Here is a 6,936-nt window from a genome sequence, read left to right on the forward strand (position 1 = left end):
GTAAAGACTTAAAGTCTTTACTTTAAGACCTATGTAAAAGACACACTCAGGGGCATAGCAAGGTTGGAGTGGGCCCAGAGACAAGATTTTAAAATGCCCCCCCCTCACTGAAGCTCAGCTCATGAAGGAAAGAAATCTTAAATGAGGCTGAATAGTGGTAACAAAAAGAGTAAAATTTAGATAGATAGATAGATAGATAGATAGATAGATAGATAGATAGATAGATAGATAGACAGATCTCCTATGTGCCACAATAGAACATCATCCTAAATTATTTTTTAAAAGGTTTTGTAAATGGTGGACGATGCAAGTCATTGAATGGGACTAGAGAAAGACATGCTGTTCTGGTAGCTCCAGGTCTTAACACTCACATCAGTTTCAGAGGATGAATACATCTGAAGGAAGCCCGGGCGGGTGCATGGCTGGGGGAGTCAGTCATGTGACTTGCCTCGGGGGGGGCCCAAAGCAGTGGGCCCCCAGACAACTGTCTCCCCTTGCCCTGTTATAGTTATGCCCCTGGACACACTACAGGAGCACAATCACAACCGACTCAACCTCATCAGAGTTACAGGGGCAATCTCTCTGCTCACTTGGAATTCTACTGTATCTACCAGCAAATAATTCCAAGGGGAGGGCATTCACGTGCACCCATCAATGTTTGGGAAGGTAAGACAGAACAGATAATCTACTGGGCGAGTTCTCATGACCACTAAGCAGACGGAATGCCCTAGGTATCCTTGACAGATCACTCCGAAACTCAGTATCCCCAATCCTTTATTTAATAAGTCCCTTGGCCAGTCTCTCAGAGAGGATTGCTTCTGGAGAAAGACCGTAGGTACAGAGTTTCCTCATGCAATCCTCCCACCCACTCCAGAAGTGTTTATCTGATAAGAGTGAGGGAAGGAGGCTGGAGGGCATTACGTTGATTCTTACCTAGGTTATTAATACCTACTCTGGCCTCTATCAAAACGACACCCGCTTCCAGGCTCAGAGTGGCATTAGAAATACATCTAGGGGTCAGAAATAATGCTCTTAAGAACCTGGCTTGGACCCACTCCAAGGGGGTATAGTTAGCATAGGGCCCTAACCAGTGTTGCATGTAAGAGGGATTCCCAGATGTTGTTGACTACAACTCCCAGCATCCTCAACTGCAGTGGCCTTTGACTGGGGATTATGGGAGTTGTAGTACAGAATATCTGTGACTCCGTTAGAGGGAACACTGGTCCTAACAGTACCCCATATAACATTTGGTCCATCAACTTTGCCTTGAATAAATTGATGGCAGCTGGAATAAACCTCCCTCCTTGCCGTCTGTGGATCAACTGTCCCTATTCAGCCCAGCCAAGCAACACTCCCAGTCAGTATTCCCTCTAAAGCAGGCCTGCTCAACTTGGGCCCCCCAGCTGTTTTTGGACTACAACTCCCATAATTCTCAGCCGCAGCAGCCAATAGCCAGGAATTATGGGAATTGTAGGTCAACATCTGCAAGAGGGCCGAAGTTGAGCAGGCCTGCTCTAAAGCATGAGCTTGTGTACAAACGCACAAACGTTTTTTGATCCCGCTCAGGTTGAATCAGGGAGACTCCACCCTGAATGCATGTGTGCACATAGAGCCTTGAAACTGTCACCCAGAACAAAACTCATTCAGCACACAGAGGATACTGCTCCCAGTGGCGGATGATGGTGGCAGCCTTGTATTTCTTTTTCCACGCTGAGCCACTTCAGGACAGAACAATCTTATTATTCTCTCTCATTCCTTTTGTTAGATAAATCACTTTGTGAACTTCTTGTTAAAAAGCGGTTTATAAAAATTATTAAGAGCAACCACGGGCTTCCGAATGGCATCTTGCAAGTGACGGCATTATTCTTATTATTCTTCTTCTTATTATTATTATTATTATTTATTTTATCAACATCATAGGAAGCTGCCATATACTGAGTCAGATCATTGGTCCATCTAGCTCAGTATTGTCTACACAGACTGGCAGTGGCTTCTCCAAGCTTGCAGGCAGGAATCTCTCTCTTAGCCCTATCTTGGAGATGCTGACAGGGAGGGAACTCGGAACCTTCTGCTCTTCCCAGAGAAGCTCCATCCCCTGAGGGGAATATCTTACAGTGCTCACACTTCTGGTCTCCCATTCATATGCAACCAAGGCAGACCCTGCTTAGCAAAGGGGACAAGTCATGCTTGCTACCACAAGACCAGCTCTCCTCTCCTTCAACATCTTGCAAGGTATTGCCCAATCAGTGCCTTTCTTGCAAAAGTCACAGTGTACCTAAGCAACCTTATTGCTTGAAGGTTCCACCACAACCTTCAAGATCAGCGGGCAACATTCTCTTCCATACACCAAATATGCGCTGAGTCAAGAAGACAAGCATAAGTTGTCCCCTTTGAGTCTTGTGATAGCATGCATGAATTGTCCCCTTTGCTACATAGAGTCCGCCCTGGATGCATTTGAATGGGAGACTACATGTCTGAGCACTGGAAGATATTCCCCTCAGGGGATGGGAAGAGCATCAGCATGCTTGAATGCAGAAGGTTCCATGTTCCCTCCCTGGCATCTCCAAGACAGGGCTGAGAGAGGGCGGGCACTGGAACAAATTAAAAATCTGTTCTTTTCAGCAACAAATGAAAAGGAGAGCTGGTCTTGCAGTAGCAAGCATGACTTGTCCCCTTAGCTAAGCAGGGGCCTCCCTGGTTGCACATAAATGGGAGACTAGAAGTGTGAGCACTGTAAGATGTTCCCCTTAGGGGATGGGGCCGCTCTGGGAAGAGCATCTAGGTTCCAGGTTCCCTCCCTGGCAGCATCTCCAAGATAGGGCTGAGAGAGACTCCTGCCTGCAACCTTGGAGAAGCTGCTGCCAGTCTGTGTAGACAATCCTGAGTGTGAAGGACCAAGGGTCTGACTCAGCATATGGCAGCTTCCTATGTACATAAGATATTCCCCTTAGCCGACAGGGCTAAGTGGTAGAGCATCTATTTTGAATGCAGAAGACCCCAGGTTCCATCCCTCACAGCCAGTGATCCCTCTAAGGCACGCGCATGTGTGCATACTCATATGTTTTTTGATGTCTGCTCAGTCAATTTTTAGATCCTAACTGTACCCCACATAATAATTGGTCCGTCGACTTTGCTTGAAATAAATTGCTGGCAGCTGGAATAAACCTCCCTCCTTGCCATCTGTGGACCAACTGTCCCTATTCAGCCCAGCCCAGCCCAAACCCAGCCACCCTGCCGGTCCGTGTTCGCTCTAAAGCATGTGCATGTGTGCTCATGCACAAAAGCTTTTTGATCTCTGCTCAGTTAATGTTAGATCCCACTCAGGTTGACTCAGGAAGGCCCCACTCTGAATGCACCTGTGCACACATCACCCTGACACTGCCGCCCAGAACAAAACTCATTCTGCGCACAGAAGAAGAAAATTTAGAGAAGACATTGCTGGCAACATCTCAGGCTGGGCTGGGAAAGATTCCTGCCTAAAGCCTTGGAAAGCCACTGCCAGTCAGTGTAAACCAGGACTGCACAACTTCGGCCCTCCAGCTGCTTTTGGACAACAACTCCCAGCATCCCCAGTTACAGCAACTGATAGTTAGGTATTATGGGAGTTGTAGTCTGACCTCTGCAGGACAGCCAAAGCTGTGCAGCCCTGGTGTGTATAGAATACTGAACTAGATGGACCGAGGGAGCTGGTCTCATGGTTGCAAGCATGAATTGCCCCCTTTGTTAAGCAGGGTCCACCCAGGTTTGCATTTGAATGGGAGACTACATGTGTGAGCACTCGAAGATATTCCCCTTAGGGCAGGCCTGCTCAACTTTGGCTCCCCAACAGTGTTCCTCCTAACAGGGATCCCCAGATGTTGTTGACTACAACTCCCAGAATCCCCAGCTGAAATGGCTTTTGCTTGCAGATTCTAGGAGTTGTAGTCAACAACATCTGGGAATCCCTGTTAGAGGGAACGTTGCCTCCCAGCTGTTTTGGGACTACAACTCACAGAATCCCCAGCCACAGTGGCCAATAGCCAGGGATTATGGGAGTTGTAGGCCAACATCTGCAGGAGGGCCAAAGTTGAGCAGCCCTGCCTTAGGGGATGAAGCCACTCTGGGAAGAGCATCTGCTTGCTTGCATGCAGAAGGTTCCAAGTTCCCTCCCTGGCAGCATCTCCAAGATAGAGCTGAAAGAGATTCCTGTCTGCAGCCTTGGAGAAGCCACTGCCAGTCTGGGAAGACAACACTAGAAGGACCAAGAGTCTGACTCAGTAGAAGGAAGCTTCCTATATTCCTAGGAGGATCCCTCAAATCTGGATCCAGAGAGAGAGAGAGAGAGAGAGTCCACATGGATACAAACTGTGGGGGCTTTAATCAGTTGTTTCCAGAAAGTCACATTAGTAGAGGCTATAAGTGACACGTCCCTGAGCTTTTAAATCTCTTATCCCATCAAATGGCTACCCAGAGCCATTTAGCAATGTCGCTGCCTCCCCCTCGCCCTGGTCAGGTCGACGTGTGTCGATTCCACTGTCGTGTCGCGTCGCCTCGGCTGCGAACCGCCAAAGCGGCCACACAGAATCTACCCCTTGTGCAGCTGCCGCTTTGCCACAATATGACTCACTGATGGTGGCGAGGCGAGAAAGCCAAGATCCCAACCAGTCGCCATCAATAGCTTTGTTGTCCTTCCGGCAATGTGAAAGGCGAAAGGCCTCGGCTGGCGAGCACTGTAGCGCCACTGTCTGCCGGCTGTGTGGAAGGTGACGGCCCATCATCCGTCATAGAAGCCAGGGTGGGTTTCTTAGCTGCCCTTCTTCACCCCACCAGCAGCCTTGATCCCCTGCTTAAAAGAGAATCCCACAAGAGGCACTTCTGCCCTCAAACTTCCTCCGAAGCTTCAAAGCATATGGGGGTTACAGAGCGCATGTGATAAAAGCTACCTGCTTCGCGCAGATGCGGGCGGAACCTGGGGGGCGACGGAGCACCATTGTTCCAGATGTCTCTCTGGGCTCCCTCCTCCTCTCTCTCAAGAACCGGCTGGCTGCAGGAAACCTTTCCTTCAATCACACTAATCATCACGCTAACGATTCGCTTAGGGGGGTTTCATTTATTCTTCCCCCCTGGCTCTCCCACAACCCGAGCGCACAAGGCAGCGAGGCTCATTTTCTGCACACTGCAAGGATCACAAGGGCCTGGCATCCAGGCAGGTATCACAGTGGTCGCCTTCCGTGGCAGACAGGCCGGCGGAGGAAGGGCACTCCAGGCAACCGGTTTTCTCTTTTTCTCTCGCACATATACGGAAGAAAAGGGCAGAAGGGAAGTGACAGGCCTAGTGCAAGCAGAAGTCACTGCAAGGCTCCCAAAGACAGCAACAGCGCTGGAGAGAGACCGGGCGCCTCCCAGCCTGCAGGCAACGATGACCAAGGGCTTTCTCTCCGGCCCATCGGCGCCTCGGAGGGGCTTCTGGGAAACCTTTGCAGCTGACGGGTGCGAGGCATGCAAACCTCCCCCCTCCACCCACTCGGTTCCTCCTTAAGGACTACTCTCTTAAGCGGAATCCCCAGAGTTTCCACCCACCAACAGAAAGGGGAGGAAGCGCTTGAAAGAGACGGGGGTGGGCGGGCATCTCCCATGCCCCCCTCCCCTAAGCAAGGACCTGGGGATATAGGCTCACCACAGCACCTACTCACAAATGAGCGCGGGGGGGCGTCAGCTACTCACCACTCTCTAGGCGCCGATCTGCTCCGTCTGCCAACCAAGGCGGGTGGGGGCGGGGAGGGGGGGCACAGAGAGGCCGGGGCTTCCTCCTCCGCTTAGCAAGCGGGGGTGTATTCCATGCAGCCGGGCTGGAGGCAGCCCCCAGGAGCCGCAGGGCCGGAGATGGAGGTTCCGAGGGCCGGAGAGGTACAAAGGGGTGGGGTTAGGGAGGATGGCCCGGGGCGGGGGGCCGCGGGACCCAGGGCGGGGCAGGGGAAGGTGAGGAGGGGCGGGGAAGAGGAAACAATGTTGCCGCGGCCGCCGCGAAGGTTCCAATTTCGAACGTTGCCGGCTTCCCTTTGGAACGTTAGGGCTGCCAGCGTTCGAAGCGCGCCGCCGCTGCTGCAGCCTCCGCCTCCTCCTCCTCCTCCTCCTTCTCGGCGGGCCGGGCGAATGTCGGCGCTGCTCCAGGCCCTGCGCGATCCCCAGCGGCAGAGGCACGCTCTCGGTGGCCCGCCCCGGCCGCTGCTCCCTCTGCAACGCCGCTGCTGGGAGCTTTCAGGGCCTGGTGGCTAGAGGAAACGGAGCCCGGACCAGTCCGCCCGCTGCACGGCGCCTGCGCCGGGAATCTCGGCTCGCCTGGGCCCGATCCACCCCCCCCTCGCCTGCCTTCCCTCCTTCCGATCGACCGACCGCTGCTGAAGCTGGGCGGTGAGGCGGCGCCACCTTCTGGGCACCGCCTGGCTGGTGCGAAGCAGGCAGGGTGGCCTGGCTTCTCTGCGCCGCGCTGGGTGTCGGAAGGCCGGGCTCCCCACGCCGGTCAGCCCATGCCAGACGGAGGAGCAGGCGAAGTAAGCGACGGCTTCTGGCCCCGCATTATGAATATGAAGGGCCTCTCCATACAAGGAGCAAACTTCCATTTTTACGCAATGTGTTTGCATGTAAAGGCATCTCGGGTGCAAACAGGATCGCTGCTAGGGGTTAGATTATCCATTCTTCGATGTATCTTTGCCAGGTAATAAGAAAGCTTTATTCAGATTCGGATTCCTTTATTATGGCCACTGACCCGAAATAGAAAGTACTCAAAACACCTAACAGCAAGGGACAAAAAATAAATAAAAATAAATCTAAATATCCAAAAATAGTATACATAGGTTATAGGTAAATATGTTCGGTGAATGACAATATGCCACTCGTCCTTTTTGTTAGAACTACATATAATGTTGCAACGGTGTTAGGGGGCCTTTTAAGCTTGAT

The 6,936-nt window shown here is 51.9% G+C and overlaps 1 protein-coding gene across 1 annotated transcript in view; it reads right to left on the reverse strand.

Moving 5' to 3' along the window:
* The window catches only part of CSK (C-terminal Src kinase), a 101,521-nt gene extending 95,270 nt beyond the window's left edge, over positions 1-6,251 (reverse strand). Inside the window, exon 1 of the mRNA XM_053272769.1 lies at positions 5,704-6,251. The gene's annotated coding sequence lies outside the window, so the exon portion shown is untranslated. The remainder of the gene's footprint in view (positions 1-5,703) is intronic.
* Positions 6,252-6,936: the final 685 nt, after the last annotated feature.

Source organism: Hemicordylus capensis, chromosome 10 (genome assembly GCF_027244095.1).
Source record: "Hemicordylus capensis ecotype Gifberg chromosome 10, rHemCap1.1.pri, whole genome shotgun sequence".
Taxonomy (NCBI): Eukaryota; Metazoa; Chordata; class Lepidosauria; order Squamata; family Cordylidae; genus Hemicordylus; species Hemicordylus capensis.